This window comes from Staurois parvus, unplaced genomic scaffold (genome assembly GCF_062004578.1).
Source record: "Staurois parvus isolate SC_StPar_1 unplaced genomic scaffold, SC_StPar_1.0 ptg001110l, whole genome shotgun sequence".
NCBI lineage: Eukaryota > Metazoa > Chordata > Amphibia > Anura > Ranidae > Staurois > Staurois parvus.
This window is the reverse complement of record NW_028318906.1, coordinates 806,511-831,765: the sequence shown is the minus strand read 5'-3', so window position 1 is coordinate 831,765 and position 25,255 is coordinate 806,511.

The following is a 25,255-nucleotide window of genomic DNA, read 5'->3' as shown; positions in this document are numbered from 1 at the left end:
TTCTGTGGCCCTGAGTAACAATTCTCTGGCACTCAGTAACAATTCTGTCTGTCCCTGAGTAACAATTCTCTGGCACTCAGTAACAATTCTGTCTGTCCCTGAGTAACAATTCTCTGGCACTCAGTAACAATTCTGTCTGTCCCTGAGTAAAAATTCTGTGGCCCTAAGTAAAGTTTCTGTGGCCCTGAGTAACAATTCTCTGGCACTCCGTAACAATTCTGTCTGTCCCTGAGTAACAATTCTCTGGCACTCAGTAACAATTCTGTCTGTCCCTGAGTAACAATTCTCTGGCACTCCGTAACAATTCTGTCTGTCCCTGAGTAACAATTCTCTGGCACTCCGTAACAATTCTGTCTGTCCCTGAGTAACAATTCTCTGGCACTCGGTAACAATTCTGTCTGTCCCTGAGTAACAATTCTCTGGCACTCAGTAACAATTCTGTCTGTCCCTGAGTATGAATTCTGTGGCCCTAACTAGCGTTTCTTTGTCCCTAAGTAACAGTTCTGTGGCCCTGAGTAACAATTCTGTGTCTGTGCGAGTAACAATTCTGTGGCCCTAAGTAACAGTTCTGTGTCTGTGCGAGTAACAATTCTGTGTCTGTGCGAGTAACAATTCTGTGGCCCTAAGTAAAGTTTCTGTGGCCCTCAGTAACAGTTCTGTGTCTGTGCGAGTAACAATTCTGTGTCTGTGCGAGTAACAATTCTGTGGCCCTAAGTAAAGTTTCTGTGGCCCTAAGTAACAATTCTCTGGCACTCAGTAACAATTCTGTCTGTCCCTGAGTAACAATTCTCTGGCACTCAGTAACAATTCTGTCTGTCCCTGAGTAAAAATTCTGTGGCCCTAATTAAAGTTTCTGTGGCCCTGAGTAACAATTCTCTGGCACTCAGTAACAATTCTGTCTGTCCCTGAGTAAAAATTCTGTGGCCCTAAGTAAAGTTTCTGTGGCCCTGAGTAACAATTCTCTGGCACTCAGTAACAATTCTGTCTGTCCCTGAGTAACAATTCTCTGGCACTCAGTAACAATTCTGTCTGTCCCTGAGTAAAAATTCTGTGGCCCTAAGTAAAGTTTCTGTGGCCCTGAGTAACAATTCTCTGGCACTCCGTAACAATTCTGTCTGTCCCTGAGTATGAATTCTGTGGCATTAACTAGCGTTTCTTTGTCCCTAAGTAACAGTTCTGTGGCCCTGAGTAACAATTCTGTGTCTGTGCGAGTAACAATTCTGTGGCCCTAAGTAACAGTTCTGTGGCCCTCAGTAACAATTCTGTGTCTGTGCGAGTAACAGTTCTGTGGCCTTCAGTAACAATTCTGTGTCTGTGCGAGTAACAATTCTGTCTGTCCCTGAGTATGAATTCTGTGGCCCTAACTAGCATTTCTTTGTCCCTAAATAACGATTCTGTGGCCCTCATTAACAAGTCTGTGTCCCTGAGTAATGGTTCTCTGTCCCTAAGTAACTTTTCTCTGTCCCCAATTATCGTTTCTGTGGCCCTAACTCTGTCCCTGTCCCTAGTACAGAGCGGTCTGCCTCTGTTCAATGACTGCAGGCAAATGAAGAATTCCAAAATGGCCGCTATTTATAGCTCGACCATTACACAGTGCTGGCTGCTGATTGGCTGATGCGATCACATGTAGTTGAGGAATGCATTATGGGTCAGCGCGCCTTGTCTGCGCGCCTTCCCAGACATCCCCGCTCCGTCGCCGCACATGTCAGCCGCCATTTTCTGAAAAATTTCGATTCGCGCGTCCGAATTAGGCTATTTTTCGGATTCGGCACGAATCGAAATTTTTCCGATATTCGACTCGAATTCCACTTCGGATACTTCGATTCGCTCATCTCTAGTTGTAAACTTTGCCATGGAACAGAATAACTGTGCTGCTGCAAGACAATATGGAGTAACCGAAAAGATGGTTCGGGACTGGAAAGCAAATGAAAAAGCATTAAAGAGTATGCCAAGGGGTAAGTGTGCATTAAGAGGCACCCCACATTGGCCAGAACTCGAAAAACATGTAGCAGACATGGAGAATGAGCATCGCCAAAACGGTTATATAGTGACACGAAATAAAATAGGTTTGTTTGCACTTCAGTGGGCCAAATCTAACCCAGATCACAGCAACAGATTTAAGGCCACTGTATCCTGGTGTACTAGATTCTTGGAAAGGCATATGACACTGAGGTAAAAGACGGAAATTGCACAAAAATTACCTGCAGATCTTGATGCCAAAGTAAATCGTTTCCATCGATACATAATACAACAGCGCAATAAACATGGCTATGCGTTAAGTAGTATCGGAAATATGGATGAAACTCCAATGAATTTTGATATGGTTGGAAATAAAACTGTCCATCCAAAAGGTGAAACAATTTTAATTAAAACAGGACATGAGAAGTCCAGTTTTACTGTGGTACTAGCATCCACAGCTGATGGCGCCAAACTGAGACCAATGATTATTTTTAAAAGAAAAACAATGCTGAAACTCAAGTTCCCTGTTGGTTGTTTTGTACACGTGAATGAAAGGCTGGATGGATGAAGAAGGGGCAAAGCTATGGCTTGATAATGTATGGAGCAGGCGAACAGGTGGACTTACTCAAAAACGTAGTCTACTGGTGTGGGATATGTTCAGGGCTCATTTAACTCCCAGCACCAAGCAAAGGCTTGCAAGAATAAACACAGATGCGGCAGTTATTCCTGCAGGATTGACATTGTTGGTACAGCCACTGGATGTGTGCCTAAAACAAGCCATTTAAAGATCGCATTCGACAACAGTGGAATCAGTGGATGGTTAGCGGCGAAAAGTCATTCACAAAAGGAGGAAACATGCGTTCTCCACAGTTAGATGTTTTGTGCAAGTTTTGTCATAAAAGCCTGGAATGATATTGATGCAGAAACAGTAATCAAGTCTTTCAAGAAGTGTGGCATATCAAATTCATTAGATGGTATGGAGGATGACTACTTGTGGCAAGATGAAGAGGAAGCCGAAGCTGAGACCACACCATCTGATACGGAATTAGATCCATACGATGACTGCCTTAAAAATGTATCACAAGATGTCATTGATGTACTTATGATATCAGATGACAAACAGGAGGATTTTGAAGGCTTTTAAAGGGAAACTGTCACACCAGCAAAACCTTGCAGTTATGATGGGCGTTGCTGACTCACCAGGAACTTGCTCTCTCTCTATTGTTTATCTTCCTCCTATCATCATCAGTTCCAGTTTGGTTGACTGCTTAGAAAACAAACAGCATGGCAGCACCCATGGGTTTATTGTCTTATCCCTCCTTTCAGCTTTAGAGTGAATTAGGAAAAGTTTAATCCACTTGCACTGTTTTATGTTTACATGTTTGATGACAAACCAGCCTTATGTTTATAAGTGACAGTTTTCTTGCTAGGTATCTGCATGTCATAAGCATTTGAATTAAAATTACCATATTGAAATCAAATGTAATGTTTTTCAATTTTTATTTGGTGTGCGTTGGAAGAGGGGTAGTCTTATACGGCGAGTATAGCCCAAACCCTATATTTTAACAGGAAAAGTAGGGGGTCGTCTTATACGCCCAGTCATCTTATACGCCGGAAAATACGGTATTCATATGTCATCTTGTGCCTTCAAGCACAAAGACAATCTTCCTCCGCCAAATGTATCTGTTTTTCAGTGAAATTGGCAGGCCGCTGGGGATGATTTCAGACATCAACCTTACCGCTATGGACAGCATGTTCCCCATATGGGGCTCCCGTCATGGCCACAACACAGAGCAATTGAGACAACCACAGTTGCTACATCTGCTGTACCCCCTCCTCCATGACCAATGGGTCATCCATTTGCACAATTTTCAGAGGACTCCCCACACCACACTTCACAAACTGTGAAACCTGTGCTATTTTATTTGTATTCTGGATTGGACAATGTTTTATTTTTTTACACTTGCCAATGGCCAATTCTGGCCAGTTATTGTTCGATGTCTGTGAAAAAAAGTTATCCGTTTCTTTTATTTTAATAAATTGTATTTTTTATTTTATATTTTTTAACGTAACATTAAGGTTGGTGCATGTTTGTTTGGTTATGTGGCCATGTATATTTCACCCTTCCCTCGTAATCACTAGCAGCTAGGGTCATGTTATAGGATGTCCATTTTTTCACACACGTGTGAAAGGCACATCACACATGATCATGCATGTCATGCGTGTTTTGGAAAAGTGATCATATCATTGGCTGTACACTAGTTCTCTCTCACATTCACAGTAAGCGCAATTCCACCTGTTTGTGACGTGTATACTCTGGAACATCATCTTGTTCATTCTCATGAAGTGGCTCGCCTTCTTTGCGTTCCTCTATACATTCCAACCTATCCAACTCAGCTTCTGGGGCAAAGGTGCTCCAAGCATCTTCAACAGGGCCGTTTTTTTACAAAGTCATCCAAAACTTGTTCCACAATTTTGTGTTGTTCGAACTTCTTTTGGTTGCTGGTAACAATTGCAGACACTGCTCGGATTGCTTCTCCTCCTGGTAATCTCACACCGGCGCCTTTGTAAAAATCCTGGTGTGTTGGGAACCTTACAGTTTTCAGTGATGACTGAACGGTGGGGGAGGTAGGGTTCAAGCAGTCTGCCGTAGTAGTTCTCGGGGTCCTTCTTCTCTGAGAAGCGTGCGTACCTGATGATTGCAGGATTCCCTCTCGTGCGTTTTTGAATCATTTCCATTTCATTCAATAGGCTGACATGCTTGCCATCTTCCTTTTGCTTGCCATAGACAACCCTGTAATGGGATGCAAAGTCTGCCAGACACATGGACTCCAAACTCTGGTGTTTCGGGTCTGGCTCTGTATTTGTCGACAAAACTCGTCATCCACACATTGAGAATTGGCTGGTTTGTTCTGCAACGCACTGAGCGGGAGATTTATTTTCAGTGCATTGTCACCAGTTGGCAGAAAAACAACCTCACATGAGCAAGACTTCATTTTTCAGGCTGCACGTATGGGCCACAGAGTCCTGGGCGCTGACTTCCTGTGTTTTGAATAAACCTGAAGAACTTCTTTCATTTCTTCTCATTCTGTCTCTGGGCTCATTTCTTTGACTATTGTTTTTAGATAGTCACTCAGCTCGCGTTCTGGCTTGGATATGTAGGACATGTACATGATGCAACCATACTCATCAAGAATGTACTGGATGTCCATGTTGGCGTTCCAGGCCATCAGCAAATGTGGATTGTATTTGTTCACCCAGCAGTCCTTAACATCACGCTTCATTAGAATCATGCTGTCAATGCCTCAATGTACGAGTTGTACTGATTCAAAGTCATATCACACTGTGCCAGTAGCTGTGACATGTCTTCAAGCTGCACTTTCGGTTTATTAAGCAAATCCCAGACTTTGTTCAGTTTTTTTGGCTGCTTGTGGTTTCATTGCACGATCTCCTTCTTCTGGCATCGGATAAGTTATCCTTGTTTTTCTAACAGGTGGCTTTGGAAATCCAAATCTGCATACTCTGTTACCTTTCTTGCACTATTTTGAATGAGATCTGCTGTGCATTTGAAGTTCCAAATCTGTGAAGTAAGGCCTGTTTGGCTTCATCAGGCAGCTAGCTGGCATGAGATGTTATTCATCTATAAAGGCACACACCTTGTCATCACTGTCTTGTCCAAATATAGAAGCTCCTGCTAACCTACAGAGACAATGTATATGAGGGCTCCCTCTTGCCTGAAATTCAACCCGGTAAAAGTAGTCAATAACTTCACGGATGGCTGTGCAGGACCCAACAGCAGCTCTCGCATCAGAGCATCAACCCGTTTGTCAAACATGCGCATGGTGGTCACTGGGTTGCCTCGAAGAATGTCACACTTTTCAGCCCAGTCTAGCTCTGCAAAATCCACCTTTTTGACCTTGTTGCTCCTTTATTGCCGTTTTGTTACCTCTGGCCATCTGAATTCTGCAGCAGAGAAGGTAAGACAAAAAGTTGGCATACCCAATTGTCTGACCATGGCTAGAAAATTCTTCAGATTTTTATCCCAGTAAGCTGGACTCCCTCTCAGTGGTTGCATGAATCTTGTGGCATCTCGGTTTCGCACCAACCTCTCAACCTCACGCTTGTCCTGTAGCAACTTGTTGGATATTTTCCGTCCATCCCTGGTATTTGTTTTTCCTTTTCTTAACTGGATGGACATGCTGCTTTTGGCCATGTGTGTCTCTGTGACAAACTGCGCAAAGAAGTGGTAGCTTGTGTCTCTTGCAAATTGAGTATCAACACAAAAAAGCCTTGCATTAAAATACATGCTCGGGGACAGTTTGACTTGTCTTGCCTGGTCCAATGTATTCTGTCCAGTAGGGAACTGAACAGGGAAAGCCATTGCCTCAAGCCTAGGAACTTTAAAGAAGCTGACAGGTGTGTTTCCTTGTGCAGGTGCAATGCTGAATATTCCATCACCATGTGTCAGTGCTTCCTCTCCAAGGTCAGATGGCTGCAAACAACTGTCTAGGCCAATTCCAGGTCTTAGTGCATCCTTCTCATCCTCTGCATTGGGAGGTTGTTGGTCATGGCCTTTCTGTTGCTCGGAAGAAGCCAGTAAACCTGCAGACTTTTTACCTCTGATGGATTACAATTTTTGATGCATTCAAGTATCTCTATCATTTCAGTTTCATCACACCTGTCGAGTTCCATCCCATCATCATTATCAACATCATTATCAACATCATCATTGTGTAAGGTATTCCCCCTTTCCTGGAATCCTTATATTCTTATTTCTTATATTTTCTTTATGCTGCGCAGCGTCTGGGTGTGGCACGGGCTCGATCGATCGGGCAATCAAAGTAACCAACACTCAAGTAGGATACAAGAAGATTGCAAAGTTTATTACGTACATTACAGTTTATAAGGATAAAAACCACAAACCCAAATTATCCAATAGTAAAGTAAACCTAACGTATCCAATAGCAAAGCGTACCTTTCACTTTTACCCAGATACCAGACAAAGTTCACCTTTCCCTAAACTGTTAAACCTCAGTCTGTACATCTTGCCTTTTTTGGCTGTGTCCCCAGATCTCTTATCTGAGTATCAATCTATGTTTTCTAAGATATTTTGCAGACATCTGCAGTCTAGCTTTCATCCTGTTACATTTGCGGTTGTACCTGTTACATACACATACTAAAATTTTCCATATAAGCTTGAAAATAATGCTGACATTTCTTATATCATTTACTTAAGACATCATTATTTCATCTACTTAAAACATCACTCTAACTCTTATAACAATGCAAGCATAATGAATACAAAATGGTATACCTGAATCAATAGCCCTAGCTCATATTTCCCCACAATCATCAGCGATTGGCTCATCCACTGATTTAAAATGTCACTGTAGTCGGGGTGTGTGTCAATGAGTTTTGACAGACCTACTACTACATTTCTCATGTTGACATTGTGAAACAGCTGGTGGCCTTTGTAAGTCAGATGTCTTTTCAGCTTCACTCTGTGTAACTGAGATGTGCTGTGCGATCTTGGTAGAGTATTGACTGTGGTTTCCACCTCGGATGGCACACACACTACAGCGCCATGTATAGCTGCCTGTCGACCTTTGGGAAGTGTCATGATCTTGGGAAATGGCAGTATTTTGGCCAAAAGTTGTCTTTCCAGCACATTAAAATCGCAGAGCTCTGGGGGAATGGGCACCAGCTCCATGTTAGCCACAACGATGGATGATTTGTGTCCTGCTTTTAAATGTGAATCACAGTTGTGACAAATCCATTCTTTGGTCCTTTCATCTGGTATGGTGCGTTGTTCAGGGCCTTGACAGTGATTGTTGCACACATGGACATATTTCCCTGTCAAACAGGCAGCAACAATGTGTAGATTCTTCTTTTAATTTCTGTGAATGCAATGTTTCACTCGGTTAGGGAAAAGGGTATGATGACACATTGCGCACACAAAAGTTGGCCCAGCTTTAATGCATTCATGGAAAGTGGATATAGCTGTCTGCATTAGGCTGTTGTCCATTGGTTGACTGCATTCCCGCATGACACGAGTCCATCATCTGTATTCCATTCTTATTTTGAAGGCACATTGCATTTTATGGGTTATGCGAAAATCTGCTTGTGTGACGCTTCATTTTCATGTAACTCATGCACTGTTGCAAGTGATGTTTTCTGAAAGCAGGATCATTATGATATTTTCTGGTGATGTATTGCTTCTTCAAGTTAAAATTGGCATCTGTCGCATATTTGCTGGTTGTGTATTGCTTCTGCTTCAACTTGAAATCGGCATTTGTCACATTTTCTGGTGATGTATTGCTTCTTCAACTTAAAATCAGCATCTGCTTTGTATCGGCTGGTGATGTATGTCCTCTTTTTATTGGTGACAGACATCTTTGTAGCCTTGAAACCACGCCTTCTTTCATTTCTGTGTCTTGTCTTCAGTTTTTTGTCATCGCTGTACATTTAATTTGGAAAATGCCTTACTGTCCTTCCATATGCCCTGTGAGGATTTTGCATCAATGACCGTGGAGAATGCTTGCTGGCTGGGAATCCAGTGTGTGTTGCATCTTTGGTTATCTGTGTAACTTTGTTCTCCACATGCTTTCCATTATGTGGTTTGTCAGATTGCACCGGTGGGGACAGAAAACCATCTGACAGACGTCTTGCAGGATGAAATGAGACTGGCATGAAGTCATACTGCAGTCCAGCAATAGTGCCTCTGGTGTCTGTAAGGAGCAATTCATACAACTTATAAATCCTTGCCCCCATATCACTCCATATGTGTAAAAGTGATCATAACAGCTTTTCCTTTTTCAGTGGCAGAAAGTCCATCCTTATTTCGACTATGAGAATCAAACAGTCCATATCTCCCAGACTTGTCTCTGAACAGTGCAATATGGCACTACTATAAAAAGTGCATGTGTAACATCTGCATTGAGGCACTGAAGTCTTGTTAAGAGGTCAACAAACCAACCTTGGTTGTCACCGCCTATCGTGGCTCTCACACATCCCGATAACACTGGAGATTTAACGTTATACTCATATTTGTCAGTGTTGACTCTGAGGGGCACTTCTTCCATTGTCAAGTGTTGGTGCTGATAGACATTTGTTCTTTTTAGCTGTTTCATTGTTGTGCCATACAAGCTGTTGCCCTTCTTCTGTATTTGATCTAGATCATCCTTCCTCACATCATCAAGCTCACTGTGGTATGCCAAAAATGTTAGAGCCATGCATGTACACTGTTTGTTACTTAACCTTCCATAGCCATGATGACCCTGATGAAATGATGCCTGCACAGATATCTCACTTGGTACACATGGTTCTTGCATGCCATGGTTTTCAGAAGTGCCCATCACACTGTCACTGTGCTCTTGAACTTGACACGGAGTTGAACATGGGAATGACACTATAGGTTCAATATGTACCTCCTGGCCACATTCACTGTCACAAACCTCCATTTCCACTATGCTGCTGTGGGGCTCCGGATCCCGAAAGCGTGGGTCTGAAAGGTCCAGTTTAGTCAAGCGTATCTTTGCAGCTTTAGATCTCTTTCCTTTTAGATGGCATGATGATATTCAAACAGCACTAATTTCTTTTCATAAATGTAACCAGTTGAAACACCTCAAATACTCTCTACTGTAGAAAACTTACTTCCAAACCTTTAACCAAAAGGCGGCCAAACTGTCACAAATTCAAAATTATATTTCAAATAGGGCAGAGAAGAGCGGTTAAAAACAAACTGCTCCAAATTGCTCACTTCACTGGCGTCTTCAAATGGTCGTAGTTTTAAAAACTATAAATCCTACAGTGAAGAGCTTTATATTGTGAGAATCACAAGACCCAGACCTACATTTTAATGCATAGTATGTCTCTGAAATATTAAAAATGAAGGCACAGTCGCAGTTTAGAATTTGCCCTTCAAATTTTAGGTGGCAAGAGTGGAGTTTCAACGAATGTCAATGGGCAGCGTGAGTTGCAAACAAATGGTCATATTGTGAAAACTATCAGGACTATGGCTTAGCCGTGGACATTTTTAGTGGCAGCAGGGATAGCTGAAGGTTTTTTGATATAATATTTGTGTAGGTGGGCTTGAAAATGAGGGAGTGATGGCAGTTTAGAAATCATGTCCTGATTTTTCAGCTCACACTCTAGCTTTTGTCATTTCCCACTCTAGTTTTAAACATTCCGCCATTCATTCCTTTGGGACCAATTTCACCACAAAAGCGCCGATATTTTGTGAACTATTCGGCGAAACGTTCCACAAAGTAATAGCACACCAATCGGGAACAATCCGCATGTTTCGGTATATTACTGTCTATGTAGTGTAAAAACTGTGGGAGGAGTTAGGGTGGTAAATTTGGCTATAATAAGAATATATATGTGAGATAACAGTAAGTGGTCTTGCCATGCAAGAATAGTTAAGTAATGCTAGGTGCTGTGCCGGGCTTGTCATTGTTCCTGACACCCATGAAATAAGTGCAAAAACTTCTTTCCAAAACATTTGTAGGCAAGAACATTTCTACATGATATGAAGTACTGTATGTTCCTCTCCACGCCACAGTTCCTCCAACATAATGGTGATACATTAGGGTACATTTTAGATAATTTGTATGAGGTAAGGTAGCTACGGTTCAATATTTTCAGAGAACAATCCCAGTGATTGGTACAATTTGTAATACTCAGATTATTGCTCAAGGTAGCCTCCCACTCATCTCGTGTGAAGGATCTTTGTAGATCCCTCTCCCACCTTCCCATGCAACTTAACATAGAGGAATCGTTATAGTGCAAAAACTTATAAAACCAAGAGATTCCTTTTTTCATTCTAATAGGGCTAGTTAAAGTATGCCATCGTTTAGAGTCTATCTCAAGCCATGTCTGCAAGTTAGTGCTGTGAAATCCCCTTATCTGCAAGATAGGGTGTAGGTCTTTACTCGGGATAGATTTTCCTATTTTGGCAAAGGTACTGTAGCCAAAATCGCTTTAAAGGTTTGGTATTGAGATTTGGGATGAAGTGTTCATAAGCAGACAGTGGCATAACAATTTGAAGCTTAGGAGAAGAATTAGGTAATTTATCCAAACCTATTATCCAAGCTTCCAATGTTGCGGTGATGGGAGAAATGTAGTTAAATGTTTCAATGTAACCGACCTAGCCAATAATAGTGCCCGTAAGTCTCTATTGGGAACCACATTCTGTTCTATTTGTACCCATTTATCTGATGGAACAAACCATGCTGGGAGTTGATCTAGAATTGTTGCATTGTAGTAATATAAAGTACTGGAAGACCGATTTATGTTTAGTAAGGGACAGGAATGGGATCTGCGGTTTCTTCCCTTTCCAGATAAATCTTTTTAGGGCCACCTCCAGCTTATGAAAATAGGCCAGAGGAATAAGAATCCAGATCATTCTAAAATAATATAATATTGTGGGAAATATTAACATCTTGAATGCCGCTGTTCTACCTATCCACGAAGTTTCAAATTTGTCGAGTCGCTGCAGCTCCACTATAGTGGACTGGTACAATTTTTCAAAATTATCTTTGAAAGTATTGGAGGATGGAGCAGATCTACAGATGTTTCTTATGGGTCTAATGATAGGGAAATTTGCCCTTGTGATAACTCAAGAGTCCCTTCGCAATAGCTATTGGGAAAGCACAGGATTTTGTGATATTAAGTTTGTAGTAGGAAACTTCACCAAAAGACTGCAAGGAAGCCGAGATTTCTGTAAGAGAGTTCACTTGATCAGTAACAGTAAGTATTACATCATCTGCAAACAGTCCAATGTAGATGGGATGTAGACGCTACTTGAATGCCTGAGATCCGTGGATTATTTCTGATCGCGATCGCTAGGGGTTCCATCACCACTGAGAAAATGATGGGCGATAGAGGGCAGCCCTGTCTTGTACCATTAGTGATGTTAAAAGGATCCAACAGGGCATTAGATGTAAATACCTGGGCAGTAGGGACTGTATATACAGTTGTGTCCAAAATTATTCAACCCCCACTGAAATTGAGTGTTTTGGCCAGTTTGACATTGCTTTTGATCATTCAGTCATCTTGCTTACATTTACATTAAAGAGGCACTTGTAGGTCAGACAAATATAACATAACAGTTATAATGAAATAACCACAAATGTCTTTTCTGTGCTCACAGCATTATCAGTTTTATTCAACCCCCAAGTGACATTCAATCTTAGTACTTAGTACAGCATCCTTTTACAGTTATAACAGCTTTTAAACGTGAAGCATAGCTTGACACAAGTGTCTTGCAGCGATCTACGGGTATCTTCGCCCATTCTTCATGGGCAAAGGCCTCCAGTTCAGTCACATTCTTAGGCTTGCGCACTGCAACTGCTTTCTTTAAGTCCCACCAGAGGTTCTCAATCGGATTTAAGTCTGGTGACTGCGATGGCCACTCCAAAATGTTCCAGCCTTTCCTCTGCAACCATGCTCTAGTGGACTTGGAGGTATGCTTGGGATCATTGTCCTGTTGAAAGGTCCAACGTCTCCCAAGCCTCAGGTGTGTGACGGACTGCATCACGTTTCCATCCAATATCTCCTGGTACTGAAGAGAATTCATGGTACCTTGCACACGCTGAAGCTTCCCTGTACCTGCAGAAGCAAAACAGCCCCAAAGCATGATTGACCCTCCACCATGCTTCACAGTAGGCAAGGTGTTCTTTTCATCATAGGCCTTGTTCTTCCTCCTCCAAACATAGCGTTGATCCATGGGCCCAAACAGTTCTAATTTTGTTTCATCAGTCCACAGAACACTATCCCACAACTTTTGTGGTTTGTCCACATGGCTTTTGGCATACTGCAGTCGACTCTTCTTATTCTTTGGAGACAGCAAGGGGGTACGCCTGGGAGTTCTGGCACGGAGGCCTTCATTACGCAGTGTGCGTCTTATTGTCTGGGCTGAAACTTCTGTACCCACATCTGACAAATCTTTTCTCAGTTCCTCAGCAGTCACACGGGGACTTCTCTCCACTCTACGCTTCAGGTAGCGCACAGCAGTCGAAGTCAGCATCTTCTTTCTGCCACGACCAGGTAGCGTTTCAACAGTGCCCTTTGCCTTGAATTTGCGAATGATGCTTCCTAAGGTGTCTCTTGGTATGTTTAACATCTTTGCAATCTTCTTATAGCCATTGCCCTTCCTGTGAAGAGAAATCACCTCTTCTCTTGTCTTCCTGGACCATTCTCTTGCCTTCACCATGTTTGTAACCACACCAGTAAATGTCTAGAAGGAGCTGAGTATCACAGTCATTTTAAAGCTGCCTAATTGGTGCTTATTATGCTTGATTGCTGCTCGGTGACATCCACAGGTGTTTTCAATACCTGATGGAAAGCACCTGTATGAACCTCTGTTCTTCAGAGTGGTAGTCTTTAAGGGGTTGAATAATTGTGGCAATGAAGAAACCACATAAGAACCATTTACTACTGTATTACATAAACAATTGATGTCATTTTAGTTGCATTTGGGTAGTTACAACGTCCTTGTAGGATTTGATTCTGAATACAATTCCAAATGTACACTATAGTCCCTAAACCCCTTTACAGCATTGGGGGTTGAATAATTTTGGACACAACTGTAATACCATAATAGCCGACTTTATAAAACCATTGATACCAAATTTGTTTAGGGTAGCTAACAAAATATATGTTTACTTGTGAGCCACAAACTAATAAACCAATAAACTGTGCTATCTTAATGGTTCGCTGGTATTTGGTCACATCATCATAAGTATGTGTGATTATATAATATACAAGTGATTATAAAAAAAATACCAAACTTTCAATTATCTTTTCCTAATTAATAACTTAATCCATAAAATCCTAATAGTGATATACAAGTGTATTATCCTTGAATCCACTGTGCCACATTCATTATAATAAATTCAATATAAAAATAAAATATGAAAAATAATAAATCCATTATATATTTCTATTTCAATCCACTGTGCCCTATTCAACTCAAATACATTTAATAAAAATGTGAAATATATATGAAAGTGAAAAAATATATATAAATATATGATTGTCCCAAAATAAATAATATAAATATTCCATGAGTTGTTTCAATCTGTGCTTCAATATTAACATTCATATGCGCTCACCTCCCTGTAAGCCTAATAAAGGCAGACATAACTTTGTATCCAGGTAAATGATGATTTACTAGATTTTATGGCTAGATCCTTCAAGTAGGGATGAGCCTTGGATATCCTCTGTGTTCTCCTGGATAGGTCTCTACTTGTGTGCTGATGATGAGATCTCTCCCTCCCTGCACTGCAGGGTTTTGCTCTGTCCCTCTGCTCCTCTCTCCAATTATCTCTTGTTTAGGCAGTAAGAAAGAAAAAATATATAGTGCCTTATCGGTTTTTTTAAATTAAATTTATTTAGTGCCCCATATGTAGATGCACTCACATGATATGACAACACGCTTTTGGGTTTGGTAAAAAAAAATGCTGCTTATAAATTTTCAGAGAGCCTCCTCTGTGCATCTTACACATAGACTATACTCACCGTCTGTAGCTAGGTATGTGGTGACATCAAAAGCCCCTCCCCTACGCGTTGTGCCACAGGGTCACGTGGCTTTGTCAGGGGGATGTGATAGGACGATCACCTTACCCATCCTTCTTATATAGTTGCTCAATGCCATTTTCTTGGAGTTCTCATGGCCGCAGCCATCTTTTTTGGGCCATACTTATTGGGTTGTCCACGACGGACAATCGTCATGCAAACTAAATAGAGACAATGTTGCTATATTAGGTGATTTTCTAGATATGTGGCAATTGTTACTATTTATAAATCTATGTATCCACTTCCTCGTAACACTGTACGCATCGGCCATATTTGCTGTGTGTGGATGACACCAGGGAGGCTAGTTATAACTATACTTACCCAATTTTTAATATTTATTAAAAACTAACATAACACAATTAAAAATACCCAACAATAAGATAAAATAAAATTACCCATATATTAATATTATATGAACTTTTCCCAATATCTAATATTAGTTGGCAGATCATTGTAATCACTACTTATCACATATCACCTTTAAAAGTCCATAGAACTTTTTAGTATAATTAACTGTATTATTTTTATTTATCTACTTTAAATGTGTATTAACTTCAACGTATACTATAATTGTTGATTTAAGTTTTTTAATCCTTTGATCTATATAATCAATTTACACAATTAATATAATATATGTATATATATTATACAGCATGTATGCCCAACAGACTGATATTAATTGAATTATAATATCTATTACCTCCTTATGTGTGTGTGAGATATCTAAATGTATATACACCCAATTCTTTAATTTTAGTAGTCACTTATGAAGCATGAAAGATCAAACTCTTTGATAGACCTCTGGGGGATAAACAGCCCATTTCATATATCCAGTGGGACTCTTTTTTTTGCGAATTTCCCTCACTGTGTTGTCTCCTCTCCAGTGTTTGTTGTGCTTCTCAATACCCCAAAATTCTAATTTATCCACTTGTTTATTGTGAAACTGTCTAAAATGCAATGGTACATTGTGGTATTTGAAGCCTTTGTTGATATTGTAAACGTGTTCTTTAATACGTTCCTTTTAGAGTTCTTTTAGTTCTACCAATATAAATCAAATTGAATGGACATTTGAGAGCATATATTACTCCTTTTTGTATCACAGGATATAAACTGTTTTATCTTAGTCTTTACCATTAATAGGGTTTTGAAATGCTGACCTGCGTTTGGGGGTTCTTCTTTGTTCTCCTGCAGCTGTAGCATCAACCACAGGAGTAGAATCCAATTCCTTGGAAGAAACTTAATTTGTTATACCTGGTGGTTGCAAGATGTTTTTGACCACTTTTACCTCGAATATTTGGCGCTTTTTTATATATAAACCTAGGTTTATCTTGGATGATGTTTTTAAGATCTTTATCCAATTTAAGTACCTTCCAATGTTTGTTGACTGTTTTGTATGTCTTTATATTGTTTGTTGAATGGCAACACCATTGTTAAGTTTGTATTCTCTGTATTAACCCTTTTGTTTTCCAACAGAACTGTTCTATCTAATAATTCAATCTCCTTTTTTCTCTTGCTCAATAACTTCTCTTTCGTACCCTTTGTAAACCTTTTTGATCAAAATATTACTTTGTTCTTTATAGTCTATTATATTAATGCAGTTTCTTCTTAAACGCATAAATTGTCCTCTGGGGATGTTCTTTATCCAGGGTTTATAGTGACAGCTATCGGTAGGTATGTATGTCAAGTTTTTTTAAATAACTTTTTGTGTATATATAGGTATCGTTTTTAATCAAGCATATATCCAAAAAATGTACCTCCTTTTTGTTTATGTTCCAACTCAGAGTAACACTTTTATTATTCACATTAAGATTTTTATAGAACTCAATAAGTGAAGTTTTGTCGCCATTGCATATTACCATCAAGTCATCAAATATTTTATATATTACTTTCTTTTTTGATTATGAAATATTTCCTCCTCCCACTGTGCCATATACAGGTTAGCTATGCTAGGGGCAAAACTAGCGCCCATAGCTACCCCCTTTACTTGTAAATAATATTTGATTTGATACCAAAAAGAATTATGATGTAAGCAAAACTTAAGGCATTTCAGTAGATATTTTTGTTGTTTTATGGGTAAGGTGGAATATTTAGTTAGAGCCCATTTGGCTGCTTCAATGGCTCCATCATGATCTATAATAGTATAGAGCGATGAAACATCAGCTGTACTTAAATGTATATTCTTATTTGAAGATTTTGTGTTGACTGAATAAAATGCTTAGTATCTTTTTAAATATGCTTAAATATGGATTGTTTTCCAATTCTTTATATGTATCTGTCATTCAACATTATATTCATAGATTGTTCATAATATTCTTTAGAAAGCACTACAATTTCCCCCCTCCCCCCTTTAGCTGCAGATCTTACTACAATGTTGTTCCTACTATTCAGACTTTTTATACCTTTCTTTAAAATGTGTTCTTTGTTTTTTTTATTTTTAGGGCTTCTAAGTCCTCTGTAACTAATTTCCTGAAAGTGTTTGATATACTGATTATCAACACTTTTAGGTTTGAACAAGGACTTATTCCTCAGATTGCTATGTTGTATAGTTTCTGATTCACTGGATACTTTTTCTTTTATAGGATTTTGGGCATAGTATTTTTTTAAATTTAAATTTCTGATTAATTTTTGTAGACTAACATATATGCTTCGAATTTAAGTCCTCTTAGATGGTGCAAATTTTAAACCCTTATCCAATACATGGATTTCCTCATCTTTCAGAGGAATACCACTGAGGTTGAAAACCCCTTCCCCTTTCAGTTTCTTCTCCTTTTTTATTTCTTCCTCCTCTACTCCCCCTTTTCTTGATTTTTCTTTGGTATTAATATTTTCTATGGTGGGATTGTGATTCCACCCTAAAGGATTAGGGAGAGGTGAGTTTGAATCATCTGATTCTAGAGGAGAATATCTGTTTTGTAAGGGGATACTATTTTGGTGGGGTACAGGTTTCCTTGAGAATTGTTGTCTATATGGTGGTTTGGTAATATTCATTTCTATACTCAGGTGTGGATTTTCTCTCCTGTACTTAGTGATTATATGATCACCTATATTGAATTCCTCTGTTTCTATTGTTTGATTTTATGGATTAAGTTATTAATTAGGAAAAGATAATTGAAAGTTTGGGGCGTGGTATTTTTTATAATCACTTGTTTAGAGTAGCGTCTAAATATTGCCAGTGAACTCTGTCAAACGCTTTCTCGGCATCCAGTGCCAAGAACACCGCTTGAAGCCCCCGTGATTCAATCAAATGCATCAGGTTAAGTATTCTACGAATGCCATCTGCTGCCTGTCGACCCTTAAAGCCCACCTGATCAGCCTGAATAAGCAGAGGAGTAATATTTAATAAACGAGTTGCTATAATTTTGGCGTATATTTTAAGGTCTCTGTTTAACAGGGAGATTGGATAAAATTTTGAGGACGGTCAAGAGTGTTCCCAGGATTGGGTAGAGTAACGATAATCGGCCTTAACATCTCAGATGGGAATGTGGATTTAAGTACTGCTTCATCATAAGTTCTTTTAAGGTGAGGTAGTAATATGGGTTGGAATTCCTTGTATTACTCAGCCCCCGGGGATTTTCCTTTTTGGTAAGGGTTTAATAGCCGCGATTATCTCACTTTCCAGGATGAGTTGATTAAGACCCTCCAATTTTTGATGTGCTAATTTAGGCAGTGAGAGTTTATCTAAAACTTTATGAATTAACTCTGGGGTAGGTTGAGGAGTATTAGGATCATCTTTAAGGTTATATAATTGAGAGTAATAGGAGCAAAACGCCCCCCCCAAGGCAAATGGGAAATGATATACAGAGTTCCCGTGGCGTACTGATATTGACGCTCTGTAAAAAAAAAAAAAAACTGAAAAAGGAGAAAAATTTTGAGAAAAACTAACAGTCAACATGTAGATTTGTGTGAAATTAATCACTGTAATGGATGGGGGGCAATTGCCAAGAAGCGCAGCTTGAAAAATTGCAGTCCAAGTGCACAACGGGTGGGCAACAAAGAACTAGGCAGTGCGGGAAAATATTTGAGTCACATCATCCTGCAACCTGTTCCCATTCAGAGGTTATTTTTCTGAGCAAAGCTTTAGTAGGTGTTCTTCATCTGTTGGTAGAAGGCCCAACTTTTTAGCTAATTGGAATCCCTCCTCTTCAGAGTTGACCGTTATCACACGGTTGTCTTTTTATTGATAAGCAATTTGGTAGGAAAGCCCCACTGGTATTTGATATTATTGTTACGCAGCAATGTAAACAAAAAACATTTCTCTTTGCCACTCATCCTTCGTGCCCTCACCCTCATGTTTTAAATCCAACAAAAAATACAAAAACCACTTTAGACAATAACATCTTAAAACACTCATCCATTATCTTCCACGCTATAAGTTTTCTTCCCAGTAATACTTTTAAATTTAATTCGTATACCACCCTCTCATAGCTCAACTTTGTCATACCCACAATAACTTACAACATACCGCCCAGTTTCCTCCAAAATTCCTGTGCAAAATTGCAATTCCACGTAAAGTGCATTGCTGATTCTTCATTTCCACACTGATATCTATGACAGTGCCTCGATCTTTCAAGTCCTCTTCTATATTGAAAAGCTCTTACCGACAGGCAGTCATGCACCACCTGCCAGCCAAGGTCTTTGGCTATTCGGGAGACTGTTATTGTCAACCATATATCTCTCCACAGTTACCACCCAATGAACACTTAGCACTTTTTGAATCACCTTTTTCAGCTCATTCCACTCACTTAGGTCACACCCCCCCCCACATCATACAACCAAGATGAAAAAGGATTTGGTAATGTTGACTTAACACATTAGAATAAGGTTTACTCCCAGCCAACCACTTGTATTTCTATAAAAAATCTACCACCACTATATCTCAACTTAAATCACCCACATGATTATACTTTTCAGAGGTCCGATATTGTTTTATGTACAATCCTTGTTTTGTTAATTGTATGTAATATTCTAATTTTCTGAGATTGTGGATTTGGGGTTTTCATGAGCTGTAAGCCATAATCATCACAATTATGACAAATCACGGCTTGAACTATCTTGCTTTGCATGTAATGAGTCTATCTCATATATTAGTTTCACCTTTTAAGTTGCTGCACTGAAATAAATTAACTTTTGCACAATATTCAAATTTTTTGAGTTTCACCTGTATATCCTGGCCAGGCATATATATCAGAATTTACTGGAGACCAAATTTAGAATATATATTAGAATTTAGATATTAAAATTAATATTACATATTACATTCCCCTTTGAATAATGAAAAATCATATTTTTATATCAATCTCACACCTTTTAATCACATACACACAGGTTTTGATTTAGTCATTTCAAATGTATCATTATTTGTAACGGAGTCAGAAAAGCCAGAAAGTATTTTTCTCTTGTATATTTTGTAATAAATCATCTCCTTTCCTAGTTTCACTTCTAATTCGCTTATAGAAATTTCTCATTTTACACATCAAACAATTGAAATACAATACATAATAATAATGATAAAAATAATTTATTATAGGATGTAATAAAATATTTTTTTTAAGTTTTAAGTTTTTTTTTTATATAAGTTTTTCCCCACATTGATACAGTACGTTTAAATTTTGACCAAGAGTGACCTAAAAATTCAGACCATTCATGTTCTATTTCTTGCAAGTTCCCTTGTTCATGTTTAAATAATTCTTCATTTTGGAGTTCATCTGATAAAGCTATCAGTAAACCTTTATCTTTTTGTATAACATTTGCTCAATCTCTCCAAGGGAATTTTTTGATTGAAAAAATACTTTATTACATAAGTATAAAAAACACATGATACTTGTTGTCGGGGTACATCTCACCCTGTACTGCGACGCAGTGCACCACATTGCAATACAGTTCCAAGCATGCGATAAATACATTCAAAAATAAATACATTCACTCAGCGGTATGATGCCTGACGTGATGTGCGTGGAGGACGAATCCCCAGACCAACACGTCACGCATAACGCCGCTTACCCCGAAGCCATAGCATCCTAATACACCGTACGTTTCCTATTATCACGAAGTCATGCAAAACAAAAACCGAATGTTACATTTTACAATAAGCATCGGGTGTGTGGGGGGGAGGGGGGAAAAAAGGGGAAAACACAGGCCCGAAGCTTTATTGAAGGGACAAAGACACGCAAGGGGGAGTAGGGAGAAGGGGAGATCTTCAGACGTCCTCTTCCTCCTTAAAGTCCATCAAGGTATAGTCTTTGAGCAGACTGAGTATCAGTCTGCGGCAGTCCTCAATGGACATCCTCTCCCGCTGGTGGATGAGGCGCTTCCTGGCGCACCATAAAGCGTCCTTAAAACAACACAGCACCCGCCAGGCGCCGTCAATGTCCTTCAGAGAAAAAGTTCAACAGAATAGTCCATTCAACACCCCAAAGTGTGTGATGGCTGTCTGTGGTACAAAGTCCTTGAGTTCAGGTTCCAGGGTCCCCAACAGGTCCTGAGCAAAAGAGCACTCCCAGAAAATGTGATGAGACGTTTCCTCATGGATGATGCAGAAGGGGCAGTGTCTGTATCTGCTCAGGTTCCTGGCATGCATAAATGTCCTGAGAGGCAACCCCCCTTGGATTGCCATCCATGCCAGGTCCTTGTGCCTGTTGGTGAGAATGTTTGAAGAAACATTCCTCCAGACCACCTTGCAGGTGTCTGAAGGCAGGCCTGGAACCGACTCCAAAATGTCACTTGCTCTGATGAGTTTGTAAATGGTCTTTGGTTTCCACAAGTCAGGCTTGACTCCCTGCAGCCCCTGCTCCTTGATAAATTTGAAGGTATCCAAGTAGTACCAAGGGGTGTCCCAGTTGTAGGGGATGGAACTGTCCCAGTTGTCCCATCCGAGGGACCTCCAGAGAGGCAACAGGAAGAAGCGTGACATTGCGTTCCCGCCAGAGTCCATAATCCTTTTGGGCAAAGTTCTGCGGATGCAGTTGCAGGCAAAGAACACCCTCAGTTGGGTGGCGATGTCGGGCACGCCCTTACCGCCCTTGAGGGGTTCCTTGAACATGACTGCCCGCTTCACTTTGTCCATCTTGGAGCCCCAGATGAAGTGAAACACCGCCCTGGTGATGGCTTTGCAGGTATTGACCCGTGGGGGCCAGGCCAGGGCGAGGTACTGCAACACAGGGAGAATCTCGCTGCGGAGTACCAGTGTCTTCCCTTGGATAGTGAGGTTTCTGAGGCTCCAAAGTCCAAATTTCTGTCGCATCTTTGTCAGTCTCTCCTCCCAAGACTTCAGGGCTGCACCCTCGGCACCAAACCAAACTCCCAGGATTTTTATGAAGTCTGTCTTGATGCCAAAGGGCATGGATGCAGAAGAAGGCAGGAACCACTTTCCGAAGAGCATGACTTCCGACTTCCCACAGTTGACTTTTGCCCCCGAAGCTTGGTCGATGGAGCGCTGGTTGGCACAGAACACCGTCACGTCGTCCATGTAGAGCGAGCACTTCACTTCCTTTCTGTCTGGTCCCGGCGCGGTGATTCCCCCAATCTCTGGATTCCGTCTGATGCATTCGGCGAAGAGCTCTATACAGCAAACAAAAAGCAGAGGTGAAAGAGGGCAGCCTTGTCTGACCCCGGAGAGGACCGGGAAGGGGTCAGTTTTCCAGCCGTTCACCTGCACGGAACTACAAATGTCGTTATACTTGATGTCAACATATGAACAAAACATTTCCCCGAGACCAAACCTGCGCAGGGCTCTGCACATAAACCCATGGGAGACACAGTCAAAGGCCTTTTCCTGGTCAAGACTGACCAGGGCCGCGTGCACACGGCGGTCCTTGATGTATTGGACCGTGTCCCGGACGAGCGCTAGGCTGTCCGCAATCCTGCTGCCAGGAATGCCACAAGTCTGATCCGGGTGGATGATCTGTCCGATGACTGCCTTCAGCCTGTTAGCCAGGACTTTGGCGAGGATCTTGTAGTCCACGTTCAGGAGAGAGATGGGACGCCAATTTTTCAAGTCACATCTCTCCCCCTTGCGCTTGTACAGGATCGTGATCATCCCCTCCCTCAACGAAGGAGGCATCCTGCCCTCCACCACCATCTCCTCGTACAGCTCGAGCAGGTCCGGGCCTACGAGGTCCCACAGCGCTACATAGAGCTCTGCTGGGAGACCGTCGCAGCCCGGGGTCCTGCCCCGCCTAAAGGATTTAGCGGCAGAGTACAGCTCCCCCAACGTCAAGGGGGCGTTGGTGGCTGACAAACCTGCAGGATCAATAGTGTTAGAGATACCTGACAAGAATCTGTCGGCTGCTGACGTGTTTGTTTCTTTGGGGGAGTAGAGGTCGGAGTAGTAGTCGCTGACCTCTTCCATCACGGCCTCCTTCCCCTTCTGGAGTGTTCCAGTCTTGTCGCGCAGTTCCGACAGGGGTGTGTGTCCTGAGTGGAGTTTCCTGAAAAAGAAAGAGTTACACTTCTCACCTTTCTCTAGATGCTCCACCTTGGCACGGAAGACAATGTGCCTGGATTCTTCCTCAAAGTGCTTTTTCAAGCTTTTCTTGGTGTCCTCCAGGCACCGTAGGTTTCCCTGAACTCCTCCAGCAGTTCCTCATCGTCCAGCAGGGTGCAATTCAGCTTCCAGGAGCCCGGGCCGGGGGCAAAGCCCTCTCCCAGGTCACCCTGAAAGTGAATGGCCCTGTGGTCAGAGAAAAAGCAGGGAACCATGGAGAACCCACGGTGCCTGACTGCCCTAGAGGTGAGCACAAAGTCAATCCTGGAACGCACAGATCCATCGGGGCGGCTCCATGAGTAGTTCACGGAGCCGCGCCCCACGGATCCCGCGGCGTCCTGCAGGGAAGCCTCCGCAATCACCTCCCGAAGCAGCTTCAAGGTGGCATCGAGTTTAGCGTACATGCTGGAGCTGCGCCCGTCCTCTATCGGACAGTTAAAATCACCGCCGATCACTACTGTTCTCGTTGTGACGAGTTGCGTCCGCAGGGTTTGGAAAAGCTCCAGCCGCGAGTTCTTCTCCGGGGAGGCGTACACGTTGATGAGCCTAACGGGCTCCCCCGCCCACGAGCCGTCTATGACCAAAAGGCGGCCACAGACGAGCTCATGGACGGAGTCAACAGTGAAACGACCTCCCTTGATAAGAACCGCTACCCCTGCAGACTTGCAATCGCCACCCCCAGACCAGTAGGAGGGACCGTGGGTCCACTGGGAGGACAAATGAGTGTACCTCCTCAGAGGGGGAAGGGCGCACTCCTGAAGCATGTAGACATCACTCTGCTGTGTGGAGAGAAAGGTCAGCACAGTCTGCCTCCTAGACGCATCCTTGATGCTCCTCACATTAATGGAAAAGATAGAGATCTCAGCCATCATGGGAAGGAGATGAAGGGGTTAGTCGGCAGGGGCTGTACTTGCCTCCCCTGGAGAGGGGGGGTGACCTCTGCAGCCTGACCGATGTCTTGGCTCAGTCCCATCTGGTTGAGGACCTCATTGAAGTCGGTGGAGAGGTCTGGCTCCGACCGGGTCAGAGCCATCTCTTCTTCCTCCTCCTCCTCCAGCGTGTCGAGGTCCTCCCCCACGGGGTCGGGACCTGCGGCATTCTGGAGGACGGCAGGCCGTTTGGAGGAGGAGGGGTCCTCCGCCGCCGGGCTGGCCTTATCCTTCTTCCGCTTCTTGTTCCCCGCTGCAGAGCTGCTGGCGGGGGTGGCAGGGGGAAGGGCCGGGAAATCCTCCTGTGAGGACAGGTCAGGGGGCGGCGGAACCGGGCCCGGGAGGGGTTGGGCAGGGTCAGGGGGGGGCAGGAGGGCAAGGGGCAGGGGGGCCAGGGTCAGGGGGGGTGCGGCCTCTGACACCGGAGGGGTGGGGGGGCTGGGGTGGGGGTTTCCTCTTACCTGGGTCCTTCTGGGGTTTCTGTGGCGCTGGTTTAGCGGGGCCCCCGCTCAGGGCCCCCGCATACGTTCTGCTTCTCTCGGGGCAGTCCCTGTAGACGTGCTCTGACCGTCCACAGAGGTTGCAGGTTTTGGACCTCGGGCAATCCTTGGTCTCATGGCCTGCAGCCCGGCAGAACCTACAAGAGAGCACATGGCAATCCTTACCCTCGGTGGCGGTGGTCTAGCGGTGCTCTTGCTCAGAGCTCCCGCATATGTTCTGCTTCTCTCGGGGCAGTCCTTGTAGACGTGCTCTGACCGTCCACAAAGGTTGCAGGTTTTGGACCTCGGGCAATCTTTGGTCTCATGACCCGGCTGTCCGCACCTGCGGCATGACTGGGGTTGATCCGGGTAGTGTAGGAGTCCTGCGGATGCTCCCAGGGAGAAGCACTGTTGCAGGTGTTGGAGGTCTCCAGTGGGACGATCTCTCAGCAACCTGCAAAACACGGCCCACTTACCTGTCCAGAAGCCGTTAGCATCCAGTATCCGGACTGGGTCCTTCAACACGACGCAGAACCTCTGGAGATAGGTGGCGATGTCTCTTCCGGGGACGTGAGGGTTCCTCATAGACACCGTAATCCGCCTTTCATCTCTTTGAATGGGAGAGTTCGCAACAAAGTTGCGGAAAGGGGAATCGGGCCCAGAGGTCTTCACCATCTCCCAGTATCTTCTGCAGACCTGTAGGGATATAAAGGTGACGTAAAAGATACCTTTCACAAAGGACTGCACCGACAGAGTCTCTGCCTTGCTGAATCCTTGTTCCAGTATCATCTTCTTGCTGAAGACTTACGGGGTCATGTCCGGGACTC